This window comes from Ambystoma mexicanum, chromosome 3q, assembly GCF_040938575.1.
Source record: "Ambystoma mexicanum isolate Mex_15411 chromosome 3q, UKY_AmexF1_1, whole genome shotgun sequence".
NCBI classification, from domain to species: domain Eukaryota; kingdom Metazoa; phylum Chordata; class Amphibia; order Caudata; family Ambystomatidae; genus Ambystoma; species Ambystoma mexicanum.
This window is the reverse complement of record NC_090926.1, coordinates 581,197,696-581,212,835: the sequence shown is the minus strand read 5'-3', so window position 1 is coordinate 581,212,835 and position 15,140 is coordinate 581,197,696. Positions and strand designations below refer to the sequence as shown.

Here is a 15,140-nt window from a genome sequence, read left to right as displayed (position 1 = left end):
CAGGTATTTTGTGACCACCGGTTTACGATGCACAGTATTCGGAGCACATTTTCAAAATTGGTATACAAGTTTTCTCTTATGGCTAATAATGGTTTTGGGTTTGGTGAGATTTACATGTGGGTAAAAGACTGATTGTCCTGCCTGGCCAGCAATGTTGCATATTAACAAGGGGGTCCTGGGAGTCCCTCTGCCAGACATTAGTCCTGGTTACGAGAGACTTACCCAGAGTCTTTAGCTCACTATCTTTCACAGAGAAGAAATATCCTAAACATATCAGTCTTTGTCCTGCCCTGGGGCAGTCCAGCACCAAAATGCTAGGCAATTCTCCTCTGAACAAGAGTACCAACAGAAACCCCAGACACGTGTTTCAGTCTGGTTGGACCTCATCAGTAGGGTGGATCTGTGCCTCTCTAAGAATAGTGAGCAAGGGGTCCACGTCTGGATTCCCCTAGTAATTTAGGGTGAGAGCCAAAGTTACTTAAATATGCAAATTAACAAGGGGGTCCTGGGAGTCCCTCTGCCAGACATTAGTTCTGGTTACGAGAGACTTACCCAGAGTCTTTAGCTCACTATCTTTCACAGAGAAGAAATATCCTAAACATATCAGTCTTTGTCCTGCCCTGGGGCAGTCCAGCACCAGCAATGTTGCATAACCTACCTATTCTGTAACCATGAACATGCAGATTCTTGTAATGCGGCCAGTTAACTCAGCGTGGGGTGCGCACAATAAATAATAAATAAACAAACAACAATAAATAAACGTATACATTCTAAGGACAATGTGCTAAAGCAGACCACAAACTCGGGCCATGATTTCTGTTCCCCATGAGGTAATTACTCTCTGCCTCCTTTGAGCTGATCAAGTAATGTTATTATTTTTCCCGATCCATTGTGGATGTTTGACACCTTGGAAACTTCATCCCTGCTCTAGTCAAAAGTGAAGGTAATGAGATTAAAACCACCTGCCTGCCTTGTTCTAACCTTCTCCTGCATAGTATAACACTGCCAAACAGTAACAGCAGGGCAACTAGGATCCTAGCTCGATTTATACAGGCCATTTCACTGTTTACAAAAAGCCTTTTTAAATATACAAGGTTTATGTATGTGTATGTATATGTGTATATATATTAGGAACATTAATTTGAGCCGAGTTACACACTCCACAGCGCCCCTAGTAGACATAGCTGGAAGTTCACCTGCAGTTCTGAGCCACAACAGCAAGGCATTGTGGGTATGCAAATTAGCCCAGATTCAAACCTTTTCTCCAGGAAATTGTCTTTGTCTAAGAGGGCAGTGCTATTTCATACATAGCGTAATCAACCCAAGACAGACTGTGTGCAAGGCCGTCAGGACAACCGCATACCTGGTTTCACCCTTATTCGGGATCATCAGTGCAGTATAGTCTTGACAGCCTTGTGGTTGGAGCCTTTGACCATGTAAACCCGCAAAACATGGAAACACACTTCTAATGCCTGCTAGCATTCCTGTGGCAGGTATTACAGTTGGTGATTATAAAGTGCATATTGAACAAATAAATTAAGAGGCGCAAAGTGACTGCTTTACTTATGTTGTGTGCAAAACTATAAATTGCGTACTTTTATAAGTTCATTACAATTTGCTAAAAATAAGGTAATAAATATTGCACATAGGAAGGCAAACAGTAATATCAAAATAGATGTTAACGTTCATATTAAGGAATACTGTCAAAGCGACTGTAAAAAATCAGTCCATTTGAGTCTTGCGCAATGGTTGGCAATTCCATAAAAAGCCAAAAAAGTTGCTGCCTGAGTTATGAATGCCATTTAGTAACTCACCTAATTGGGGAAGATACCCAAGCCTATAAAGTGCCAAGTGCCATTGCCTTTTATCCCAAAAAAAAACTACCAAAACAAGCATCATAAAATGAAGGGAAACGAGGAGGGGGAGGGGAATTAAAGAAGCAGAGATGAGAAGAAAAGCAACAAATACTGAATGTAAGGACAAATATTTGTAAAAAATATTTTATTTTTTTTTCATTTTTTTACATAACTAGAACCATAAGTTCAATATATCAGGAGAAACAGCAAAACTCACAAATATTCATATTAATGTTACAAAAACACATGCCTGGCTTCAGTTATATTCAAACCAACAGGGGCCTTTGAATTAAAAACGTAAGATCAATCGGGCTTCTAATATGCATAAAGTCAGCTCTCTATTACCCTTTTACATGAGCAAGACAGATTCATTTTAAGTCACCTGTCTTGGTTATGAGATTCCACAAAGTGAATAGGTACTGGATAATTCTTATTTTTGTAATGGATCGCTCTGAGATCTCAATTTCAACTTTCATTTTGTTTTGTCGATGTCAATTTTCATGCACAAGCAAATCAATCCATAGACTACAACTCTGTATTGCAGTCCATCCGAGAGGTGGTATAATGTGACCAAGTTATACCAATCATTTGGAAATGTGAAACTTAGCCATGGAGCAAACGCTAGAATTACCACAGGAGAAACAGTCTACCCGTGGGTGTAGCCAATGTTTGTTGCTGTATGGTTTCCAAATGACTGTGGGTGATCATATTCCCTATACTTTTTCCACGTCAGTACGTGATTTGAGCTCTTTGATTCATGCACGTTTTGAGAACTGGATCTTTAGAGAAGATGTGCCAATGCTTTTTTATCACATTCTGGATTTGATGTGCTTGTAGACCAAATTAAGTTATGAATCTAATGTCTTCCAATTCGGGTGCTGCTTTTTTTTCATTTTTGATTTCAAAAGATCCGGTCAGTCTTGAGACTTTATTTTACTTCGAGATTTCTGTAATGCCCCAGTTGAATAACCTCTTTCCAAGAATCTAGACGACATGTCATCGCAGGTTGTTTCTTGATCTGAAATGCGAGAGCTGCTTCTTTTGGCTCAAAGAAACTCTGCTTCTCCAGCATGGGGTCTGGCATGGATTCACATGCTCATGAATATTCCCCGTCGTCAGGCTGGGAATCCTCGGTAAAGAAAAAATCGGTATCAGTTTCGTTTCTGATCTGCCTTTCTTAATAGTAACCAATCACTGATCTCTGGGTCATACTGCCCCCAGCCAATGACTGCCCACTCCCTAAGCCCTGCCTCTGGCAGCCATCCTCAGATTTTTACCGCACGCTCAAGTGTTGGGAGTCTTCGTGTTTAGTTTTTTACTGCATTTTCACGTTTTTTCAGGAGAAGTTCTAATTTTTTCGGTTTAATCAAGCCTCAAGCACCACCGTTTCTACTCCCGATAACGGGGACCCGTTTCAGAATTATTCTACGCCCCTCAAGGGTGAAGTTTTCGTTGAATTTACACTTCTTGGAGGATTCTGGAAGATCTGCGGCCTACCTCAACGAACATGGCCTAGGACAAGGGGAGCTTGACGCCCGGATCCAAGCTGTAAAGGAACTGCCCTGGATGCGGATTATATAACGTTTTCAAGGAGAACGAGCATTCGCGATGTCTCTACTGCCTCCATCGGGACAAGACGCACGTGGAGAAGGACTGTGCATTCTGCAAGAACCTTTCGAAACGGACCAAACAAGATCGTCGTTCCCGCCTCGCCACCTGGCTGGAGAAGGGCACAGCAAGTGAGAAGGCGAAGAAGAAGTCTGACGGGGGCCCAACAGAAGGCCAAGCACCGTGAGTCTGCGGGCTCCGGGAGCGTCGAAAGGTCGGGCTCTTTGGTTGCCAAGCAGGGCGTTACTTCCCCGGCACGTTCGACCACGAGCCAGCGCTCTGGTTCGGGGAAGAGGAAGTCCGAGAACCCGGGTAGGCCGCTGGAGTGGACCTGGTCGATCTCGAAGGAGGAGCGAGGCTCTGACCCTCCCCCCCCCCCCCAAGGCGAAAGCCCAGGACGCACCTAAGGTGGTGAGGGCTTTGATCCACCCGGCTAAGGCCTCTACCGAAGTGGGCGCTGCGACCCTGGCGGAGCCGGCTGAGACTACGCCAATGGAAACGGCCTCTGGGCCCAGAGTATCCCTGTCGCCGCCGAGGGAATCCTCTTTCCAGCCCATCGCTAAGACCGCCGTGAAGCCCCCGGCTGAAAAAGAGGGGGGGGGGCGGCGGCCATTACAGACTCGGAATCAGCCTCCGAGGAGGAACTGGTGGTGACCGAGAAGGGCATCAACGAAAGGTCCATAGGCCTCAACGAGAGGTTCATAAACCTCAACGAGAAGTTCGAGAAGGTTCGATCCCAGGGGACGGTCCCTGCTGACGTGATCAAAGATGGCGACGACGACGAACAGGGCCCAGTGGAGCGGCCATCCCGTCCGTCACAGCCATTGCCCGAGCCCCAGGATAGCTCGGCGGCCATTTTATTGGCAATCCAATCCTTATGTACCGAGATAAGGACGAGATTACCACGCACCCCGACGGATGAGCCAGAACCAGGCCCGTCGGGAAGCCCTCCGAACAAGCGGAGGAGAGTCCACCCCGCTCTGCCCATTGTGCCTGCGAGACCGGTGGACCCCTCATCCCCCTCGCCGGGAGAGGATACGGCGACGGATACGGGGACAGACGATGACGGCAGCGATGACACAGCGGACATCCCGTCATCACCCGCCCCCCACCCCTGCGGGCGGGGGGGGGTTGTCTCGAGGTGGCTAAGAAGAAGGCAGCGGGCGCGGCGGCTTCAACTTCCACGCCGGACAGCGAAGGCAAGAAGTTGGACTCTATGGGACGACGAGTCATCTCGTCGGCTGCAATGACGATTAAGGCGGCCAATGCCTTAACGATCGTGGCCCGCTACGACAGGGAGCTCTAGTTCAAGATGGCTCCCCTGCTAGATTTCCTGCCTGATGACAAAATGGCCTCCGACCTAGAAATTCTGCAGGAGGGCGAGGTGACGTCGGATCAAGCCATAACGGTGGCGACGGACATTGCCGATACCGGATTTCGCCAACTGGGCAACAGAGTTTGCCTCCGACGACGAGGATGGCTCAAGGCGACAGACTTTCGCCAGGACGTCCAGACCAGAGTGTTGGACATGCCGTTCGACGGCAACAACCTCTTTCGTAAGGCTGTGGATGAGTCTCTACAGGCCATCAAGACCGACTCGGAGACGGCCCGGGCCCTTGGTGTCATGATGCCTACCTCCAAGGAGCCGGGTCCGACCCAGCAACCCCAGAGGCAGGCATCATTTCCCCCAGGGAAGTGCCAGCGGGCCCAAGTTGGGGCCCTTTGGACACAGTCCTGGCGCCTTAGGCGCCAGGCTCATGTTGGACCCCTGTCCTGGCGCCTTAGGCGCCAGGCTCATAAAGCTAGACATGTGTTCAAGTGTTTTAAGGTGCACTTACCTGATGCAGACCATGCTGCTACATCCAGGCCCTCTTGAGGCCTGAATGGAACTACTTTACCTGTGGAACTACTTTCCCCTGGGTGTGGTCGGGGAAGGATACATACCTGATCGGTGGAAGGATACATACCTGGAACTTCTTCCAAAGCTATTTAAACCACGCCCGATCAGCAACTCACGCTTTGCGTTGTTCTGCTCCTCGCAGCTGGACGCTCACCGTGTCAGCTCCTACATCTGGACTTCAGCCACACCTGTCAGCACCCTGGGTCACCTGCTAAGAGAGAATTGGAGAGAAAGAAGACCTTACCTGCTAAAGCTGAATCACGGAGACTTCACACCGACGATCCTGAAAGGGAAGACATCATTTTAAAAGCATTTCGTTTCGATCGCTGCAGCGGTGCATTTCACTCACCTTTCCTGGGCACCTCCATCTTCAGCAGCATCATCCGGATCCGCAGCCACTTGCCAGAGCCTAGAGAGAAAAAGACAAGAACACAAGGTGAGAGAAGGAAGGGAAATAGGAAAAGCTCAGTTTCCTTCTAAGACTTACCTGTTGGGTCATTCCCATTTCATTTCGGGTCCTGCCGCTCCCTGGCATTCCGGACCCCGGCCCCTATGGGGAAAAAAGACAAAGACATTGAATGAGCGGATGCAAAGACATTACCCGAACGCTCATCCAGAATTTACCTGTCATTTACTGGAACTGCACGTTTCACTTCGGGTCGGCGCCATATCTCCGGCATTCCGAACCCCGGCCCCTAAGGGGAAAAGGACATAAGCGTTAGCGCTTGCAGCAATAAGACAATGAACATTATTATTAAGCTTGAACTTTTGATTTTGCTACAGAACTCTTACAGCACTTTACCTGAATAGTCAAGCTTATTTGAACTCCCATCAACCCTCAATCCAGTGAAGTAACTGGGTTTCAACGCGCCCCTGCATCAGAAGCAGGATGGAGAACTCATCCTTCCAGACCCTAAGGTGAGACTTCACGGGGAATCGAGGAAGGGTATCGTGGAGGGTTGGAAGGGAGTGGGAGGCTTGAGCATTATTCCGTCAGTAGGTAATGCTCCCTTTTCACGCACAGGGGAATATTCCTGCAAGCCAGTGAGTCCATCTTCAGAGTCCTGCGCTTCACCATAGAAGAAGCATCAGCACTCGAAGCCAGACCTGCGCCTCCGCGGGAATCAGGTGAGCGTGACACTTGGGGTGCTTCAGCAGCGACGGCCTTTTCGGGGCCCCAGAGGCAGACAGGGTGCCTCCAAAGGATCCAGCGGTGGCTCCTCCACTTACCGCCAGGCGGCCCGCTCCTCTTCCCAGGAGGCCTACAGAGGTCGCGGCAAGCAAGGGGGTTCCCGCCGTTGTCGCCAAGGAGGCCAAGGCGGCAAGGCCGCTTCCAAGCAAGACTGACCCGGCCGGGTTGTCGGGCCCCCACCGAAGCACCCCGGTGGGAGGCCGGCTGACGAAGTTCGTCAGAGTGTGGGAGTCCATCTCCACCGATCGTTGGGTGTTGGACACCCTGGACAACGGGCACTCGCTGGAATTCCTAAAGAAATGCCCTCGCATTCCTCCCGTGGCCAGGAAGGAGAATCGCGTCCCAACTGCTGTTTGAAGTAAGGGCGATGCTCAAGAAAGGTGCCATCGAGCTCGTCCCCAGGAGGCTCCGGGGCTCCGTAGTGTACTCAAGGTACTTCCTCATCAGAAAGAAGACAGGCGGTTGGCGCCCCATCCTGGACCTGCGTCGGTTAAACAAATACATCAAGGTGCAGAAATTCAGGATGGTCACCCTCCAGCACGTGCTGGGACAGCTGGAGGAAGGCGACTTCCTATCGTCGTTGGACCTGGAGGATGCTTACTTCCACATCCCCATTCTAAAAAGGCACAGGAAGTTCCTCAGGTTCGTGGTTCAGTGACGCCACTACCAATTCAGAGCCCTGCCGTTCAGATTAAAGTCGACACCCAGGGTTTTCACCAAGTGCCTGGCACCTGTGGCGGCGCGGCTGTGCCTGCAGGGGATCCACGTCTACCCCTACCTGGACGACTGGCTAATCCGGGCAAGGTCAAGGGAACTCGCCGTCGATCATACGGCGAGGACCGTCCGGTTGCTCACGGAGCTGGGGTTCGCCATCAACTACCCCAAATCCCACCTGGTTCCATCGCAAGTAGCACTGTTTTTGGGGGCGAAGCTCGATACAGTGGAGCAATTGGCCTCCCCTTCAGAGAAGAGGACCAAGACCATCCTGGGCAAGGTGCGGCACCTGTTAGCCACGGACGTGGCCAGGTTGAGGTCCATCAAGTCCCTTCTCGGGATGATGTCCTCATGCATCTACCTTATGCCCCTTTGCAGACTTCGGATGCGTTGGCTACAGGAGTTCCTCGACGCCCGCTGGTTTCAGTCGAGGGGCTGCTTCGAGGACAGGATCCCCCTCGACGAGGAGTTCCGTCGGGCGATCCTATGGTGGGGCACCCAAGCTCACCTCACGACGGGCACAGACTTTCAAACCCCGGCGTTTCAGGAGACGGTGACTACGGACTCCTCTCTGGAGGGTTGGGGGGGGGGCCCACACCAGAGATCTCCATGCAAGAGGCCTTTGGCTCCCGCAGGAGAGGTCTCTTCACATCAACATCTTGGAGCTCCGAGCAGTGTTCTGGCCGCTCAAGTCGTTTCTCCTGTCCCTCAAGGACAAAGTGGTGAGGATCTTCTCCGACAACACCACCACGATGTTCTACATACGGAAGCAGGGGGGGCACCAGATCCCCAGCCCTATCCAAGGAGGCCCAGGATCTGTGGCACTGGGCCGTCGCCCAGGGGATGTTTCTGGTTCCTTTCCACCTGGCAGGAATAAAAAACACCATCGCTGACTCACTCAGCATGGAGCTGCGCTCGTGCCACGAGTGGAAACTGCACCAGGATCAAGTGGATCGACTCTTCCAACGATGGGGCAAACCCCAGATCGACCTGTTAGCGACAGCGACGAACTCTCAAGTGCCAGAGGTTAGCCAGCAGGTTCCCACAGCCGAGGAGCATGGGCGATGCTTTCTCGTTCCCTTGGGACTGCCTGTTTCTATACGCGTTCCCTCCATTGCCGTTGCTGCTCCGCCTCAACAACCAGATCAAGAAGTCCAGGTGCAGGATGATCCTCGTTGCACCGGCGTGGCCGGGGCAGGTCTGGTTCCCGGACCTTCTGGACTTGTCAACGTCCCCGCCAGTCAGGCTGCCGGCGGACGCGGATCTTCTCTCCAGAGAAGGAGGCGCCATTCTCCACCAGGACCCACAGTCGCTGAACTTGCAGGCCTGGCTCCTGCAGCACTAGAGTTTGGAGGGTACGATAACCCGGCTGATTGCAGAGAGGTTCTTGCAAAGGCCAGGGCGTCCTCAACTCTCAAGTGTTACGGTCATAAATGGAAGAGGTTCTCTGTCTGGTGCCGTGCACAGAAGATCAACCCTCTGCGAATTACGGCCCCTCGAGTGCTGCCGTACCTGCTGTCGCTGTCAAGGCTGGACTGGCTCACGCCTCCATAAAAATTCATCTGTCTGCCATCTCCCGATATACCAGGACGACGGCACGGGCGTCCTTGTGGTCTCATCGCCTGGTGAAGGAATTTATGAAGGGACTATTCCGATCATCCCGCCTGCCCCGGCGTGGGAGCTTAATGTGGTGCTGACTAGGCTCATGGGGGCCCCATTCGAGCCTATGCATTCGGCATCTTTGAAGTTACTGTCATGGAAGACAGCGTTCCTTGTGGCCATCACCTCTGCACGATGAGTGGGAGAGATTCAGGCCCTATCTTGCAAGCCTCCATACTTGACTTTTCATGACACGAGGGTGGTGCTGAGGACGCACCCCTCCTTCATGCCCAAGGTGCCGTCGGACTTCCACCTCAACGAGCCCTTGGTGTTACCAGTTTTCTTTCCGTCGCCTTCGACGCCGGACGAGAGGACTTTGCACTCGCTGGATGTAGCTAGAGCGCTGAAGTTCTACGTGGACCGCACAAAGAGTTTTCGGAAGACGTCACAACTGTTTGTGAACTTTGGGTCTGTGAATCAAGGGAAGGCTCTCTCGAAGACTTCCATCTCCAGATGGCTCTCTGGCTGCATCATGCATTGTCACTTGTTGGCAAACCGACTGCTGCCCGGCCGTCCGAGAGCCCATTCGACCAGAGCGATCGCTGCTACCACGGCGTTCCTGTCTGGTGTGCCCCTGCTGGACATCTGCAGGGCTGCTACGTGGAGGTCAACGCACACCTTCACAAGATTCTACTGCGTCGATCGGGACTCCAGGGAGGAGTCCAAGGTCGGCCAAGCAGTGCTGCGCAACCTGTTCGCTTAAGGTGAGCCTGGTGAGGAGGTAAGAGATGCTTAATGTTGAGTGGTTGTATTGCTTAATGTTGAGCCTGTTTCCACCTCCCGTGGTTGTGCATGTGTATACTACTATGTATTCTTTTATTCATGAGCATGTGAATCCATGCCAGACCCCATGCTGGAGAAGGAACAAGTTACTTACCTGTAACTGTTGTTCTCCAGCATGGGTCTAGCATGGATCCACATCCAACTGATACTGATTTTTTCTTTACCGAGGATTCCCAGCCTGACGACGGGGAATATTCATGAGCATGTGAATCCATGCCAGACCCATGCTGGAGAACAACAGTTACAGGTAAGTAACTTGTTCCATAGGGGATGTTGTTGATGGTACTTGCTAGATGACATGGCACTGACTGGAGTGAGGAATTACCAGCTGTTGGTTTACGATACGTCTTTGTTTGAACCAATCCATCAATCACTGTGATTCTCCGATCCAAAAAGTCAATGCTTTCCATGTTAGCAGTCATGAGAAGTTTCAAATTCCAGTCATTTGCATTCAAGAAATTATGGAATTGATGTAACTCTTCCATGCTCCCTTTCCAGATAAAAAATAATTCATCAATCTAGGGAAGCCACATGATAATATTGGAATTTGGAATTCCATTCATTTAATGGATTGTTCAACACAAATGACTCGTCCCAGTAGCCCTTCAGGAGATTGGGATAAGCTGGGGCAAATCTCATGCCTATGAGTTGCAGGTAATGATCACCATTTATGAGAAAATAATTATGCTCCAATACAAACCAAGGCATAAATTAGCTTTCAAAAATGTATTAGCAGAATTTGGTAACAAAAATATTTTTGATTGGCAAATAAACTTATTTGATTAGCAATTTTGTACTCCTATTTTAAATATCACCAGAAGTTAGTTTTACCCCAAGACATACAATTAGCAAGAATACGACATTTCTATGTACCTCTGAAGTAATAGATAAGTGCAATGAGTGTAAAATGTAAAGGTTCACTGCATGAATGGACTCAATAAATAGATCTGATTTAAAAAAAGCTCTGAAAACATTTTTCAGTTCAAGGCTCTGTGCAGCTGGGTCATGCAGCAGGGTCATGCAGCAGTCAGGGGTGCATAGTGCATTGTCCATCTCAAGAAAATATCAATAAAGACGCAATTGTGCGTGTGTCCTTTTTATTTTATTATCAAGTTTCATTTAACTAGTGTTTGGCATAAAACAGTCACAAGCAACTGCCCAAGATGAAGACCTAAGCTACAATGAGTTTATGACAAATTGGGGACATTAGTTAACTTATTCTGCAGAATCTAATGGCTAGATGCCATCTCTTGGTCTGCCCAGGTCATTGAGGCCCTGATGCAGCACTTACCAGTTACTAGTGCCTTAAAGGTTCATCTGCGAGACAAATGGGCCCAGCAAGTTAACATGTAATCATCAATTTGCGGTCTGGCTTATTGCAAGACAGCAAAAACTGAGATGATTTAAAAGATCAAAATAAATGATCTCAAGAGGGAGTGCCGTCCCAGACACCTAAAAGCCAACAGCAAAATCATCACGGTGCCCAAGAGGTCGGAAATATGTTGCCTAAACCTATGGCGCACAGGCACCGCATTTTGTGACTCCACAGCATTGTTTGAAGTACTAAGTGGCAAGTTAGCAGCAAATTGCGCAATGTAATGCCCATCAGGCCACCAATACTGCCTAAGGATAAATAATGCACATTTCTGTTCTTGCCAGCACACTGATGTGGCTGGGTTGGGTCAAATGATTTGCCCAGGATCACACAGGTTGGTTAAGCATTGAAGCCAGAATTTGCCAGCAACTTGTCACATACCTTTCAAGCTCTAATTAGTACACGTTTGTTTTGTGTTTCAAGAACCACAAAATGGTTGTTTATTTGCAAAGAACACAAATCACTCAAGCAACCACCTTTGGGGGAGTATTTGCACCACCCCGAATATAAGACTACAAGTGACAGCCCCATAACACAACCTGCTTGCAAAAGGCCTTTTAAATATTGTTCCATTCTTGTAAGCCGCTGCCTATGGCACCAACACAAAATATGTTTTTTTTAGTATAAAAAGATGGGCTATGCTTTTCTTACCTCTCGGGTAACTCTTCGTTTGTTGTCAAAGTCAGTGTGAAGGTTCACTCTTTCCTGTTATCGTCCTCTACAGACACATTCCAATGTCTACAAAACGGACAAAGCGCAACTGATTACGCACAGCAATGTGCTTAAGTGGCTGGAAATATTTGTCCCACCAGAACGGGTAGGAGAAATATTACTGCCAGCCACTTGCTAATAACGAGCTCTGCAATCGGGGACAGCATCCGGGCCTTTCAACCTCTCAGGGATGTCCACAGCAACTACCCCATATTGCCAGTTTGCAGTGTTATATGATAACACAGAAATTTATTTATCTGTATATACTTTTGTTCTGGGGCTTAATGCCTTAGCTGCATTTGCAGGAGCCCTTCCGGCCGTCACTTCCCTTGGGGTATACAGAAGTGTTCTCACCTTGTTGCCTTTTCACACGGGTACCTCCACAACAGGCACTTGTTGACATAGGCTTTATATAGGATTTATAGCTTTTCAGTGGGTATTATTGTTTCAGCTTCCTGCTGCCTGGCCGTTTAGTGATAATCAGCACTGTTAACCCCCAGATTATTTCTTTGTCATTTCATTGGGTAAAATTGATGTGACATCTACTGTGATGTCATCATATGCTACTTACTATTTTTGAAACTGTCCCACAATGTTGGCATGTCACAGTCTTCTATCAGATTATCTAGATGGATAACAGTGTGCTTTAAAACTGCAGTTATCTGACATACAAAGACGTTCCAAAAGGGATCGGTTTCACTGGAACCCTGGCTTTCAGTCTCGTAATTAAATGCTTGTGGCACCTTTAATCACGAGACTGAAGGAATATTTAAAGACCTTCTGCAGCACCATGCTGTTATTAGTGCGGGCCTGGGTGCTTAAAGTGGCAATTATTTCCACCCACACTAATAACAGCATGGTGCTGCAGAGGGCCTTTAGATAATCCTTCAGTCTTGTGATTAAGGTTCCACAAGCATTTAAATCACAAGACTGAAAGCGAGGGTTCCAGTGCACCCTGATCCGTAATCGAACGTCTTTGTAATGCCCATCAGGCCACCATAAGGTGACCAAATTTAAAAAGTAAAAAACTGGGACATGGCAACTAATATAAAAGTAGGCCTAGGTCTTGAAAGTGGCTGTCAAGGCACTACACTTCAGTAGCGTTTGGAGGAGAAGGGGGTTTACGTGTTGCTGTTCAAAGAAGCACATATAATACATTTATTCTAAACTAGCACTATCTTAATTTGTAAAATAAATAATTTCTTCTGTGCGAGATTGTGCATTCCTGCCTACAAGATATAAAGACCTACTACAAAAAACTGAGAGCACTGCAGTTTCCAATGGGAACATAATCTTGAGAAAGTGGGACAGAGCACCAAATACCGGGAGAGTCCCGGCAAAACCGGGACGTCTGGTCACCGTAGGCCAACAACATAGTCTGCTTGCAGAGGGCATTTTAAATATTCTTTCAGTCTCATGATTAAAGTACTTGTGGCACCTTTAATCACAAGACTGAAAGAAAATGCAAAGTGCCTTCTGTAGCAGGCTGTTATTAGTGCGGGCCTGGATGCTTAGAAAGTGGCAGTAAATAATATTTCTCCCGCCCGGGTTGATGCCGGGTCGGTGAGTGGAGCTGGGGTGCTCCTGCTGCAGTCTTCTCCACATGACTTCAATGCCACCCCCGGGCGGGAGAGATATTATATACTTCCACTTTCTAAGCAGCCAGGCCTGCAGTAATAACATAGCCTGCTTGCAGAGGGCCTTTTTTAATTTTCTGTCAGTCTCGTGATTAAAGTGCTTGTGGCACTGTATTGCTCTCCCCCGAAAAGTCCACGGAACAACCATAAATCGCCAATGCAATTATAGAGCAAATACTTTGAACCATAAACAGACAGACACAATAATTCACAGCCACACACTCTTAGAAGATAAATCAGCTCTTAAGGGCCATTTATTCAAAGCTTAAAAGTACATAGAAATAACTCACAAAAATAATATAGACATAGATCACAGAAGAAGTAGAGAAGTCAAAAGGAAATACATCACTGTGAGCGTAACAGGATTCCTCATCTCGTCCAGAAGCGGCTGGAAGACCCCGGGAATAGCCAGGCCGAGAGCACCACAGCTCACAGGAAGGCCGGAAGTAAGTGTCCTTTCTCCGGCTGAAGTCTCACCTGACCACCTCCGGGTTTCTGCATATATACACACTCCACAAAGGGGAGTTAATTCTCGAACATTCTGGAAATTGCACTTGCGCAGTTGAGGAACAGCCGTTGGTTGCCAGCTGGGTCAATCGAGAGCTTCCCCCCAAGAAGCGCAGTGCCTCCCTTCTCTAAAAACACGCTCCATGGAGAACAGTAGCAAGCCATAACAACGTTAGCTTTCCCAGCAGAAATGGCCTTGACCGCATACCAGGCTTGGAAAGCATGTTTGTCTCAGCACTGTGAATCTAACACTCAGCAAAATGTGTGCAGCGTTTCACTGCGGTATGAAGTAAATATCCAACATGGCTCCGAGCGCTCCCAGAATGCATTGCGCACCCGTGCCATTTTGGATCAAGCATAACAGGCACCTTTAATCACGAGACTGAACGAAAATGTTAAATGCCCTCTGCAAGCAAGCTATGTTATTACTGCAGGGCTGGATGCTTAGAAAGTGGCAGTAAATAATATTTCTCCCGCCCGAATTGATGCCGGGTCTGTGAGTGGAGCTGGGGTGCTCCTGCTGCAGTCTTCTCCACGTGACTTCAACGCCGCCCCCGGGCTGGGCTCTTTCATTGATACAATGTATTTAGACTAGCCTGGGAGCTTCTGCCTGCTGCCTGCACACTGTCAGTGCACCAAGTGCAGAGTTAGGTGCCATAAATCATATCGCAGTTTTTGCGACATGATTACAAAATTAAAAGGCAAACCAGCGGTATGATGCAATACCGCTTATTTTATGCCTTGCAAGCATAATCATTTCAAGGAGCATTTCATTATGTCTCTTGAAACTAGAGGATAGATTCTGCAGAAAGAAATTGGCAGCTTTAACCCTGTTACTATGTTTCATCATTGTGTACAAAGATGCAACATCAAGAGTGACGAAAATGAAATCCTCCTCCCGAGGTATGTTGTGTTGGAGTTGATTTAAAACATTACCAGTATCTTTTATAAAGGAAGTTAAGCTAGTGATAAGTGGCAAGAGGAAGGAATCTAAAAAACTACACATGGGTTTGCTCCGAGATCCAATTGTACTGACAGTGGGTCTGCCAGGTGGCGATGATTGGTTTTTATGGCTCTTAGGTAATACATATAGTGTTGCGATGATTGGGCATTTGACAGTTAGAAACCGAAACTCATCTTTGTTTAATAGTCCTTCCTATTACCACCTGTCAAGCAAATTCCTCAAAAACATCAGTGA

General features: G+C 48.3%; 1 protein-coding gene across 1 annotated transcript in view; it reads left to right on the top strand.

Annotated features, from left to right (window-relative positions):
- FOXRED2 (FAD dependent oxidoreductase domain containing 2) overlaps window positions 1-15,140 on the top strand; it is a 397,384-nt gene that overhangs the window by 54,797 nt on the left and 327,447 nt on the right. The window lies entirely within an intron of this gene.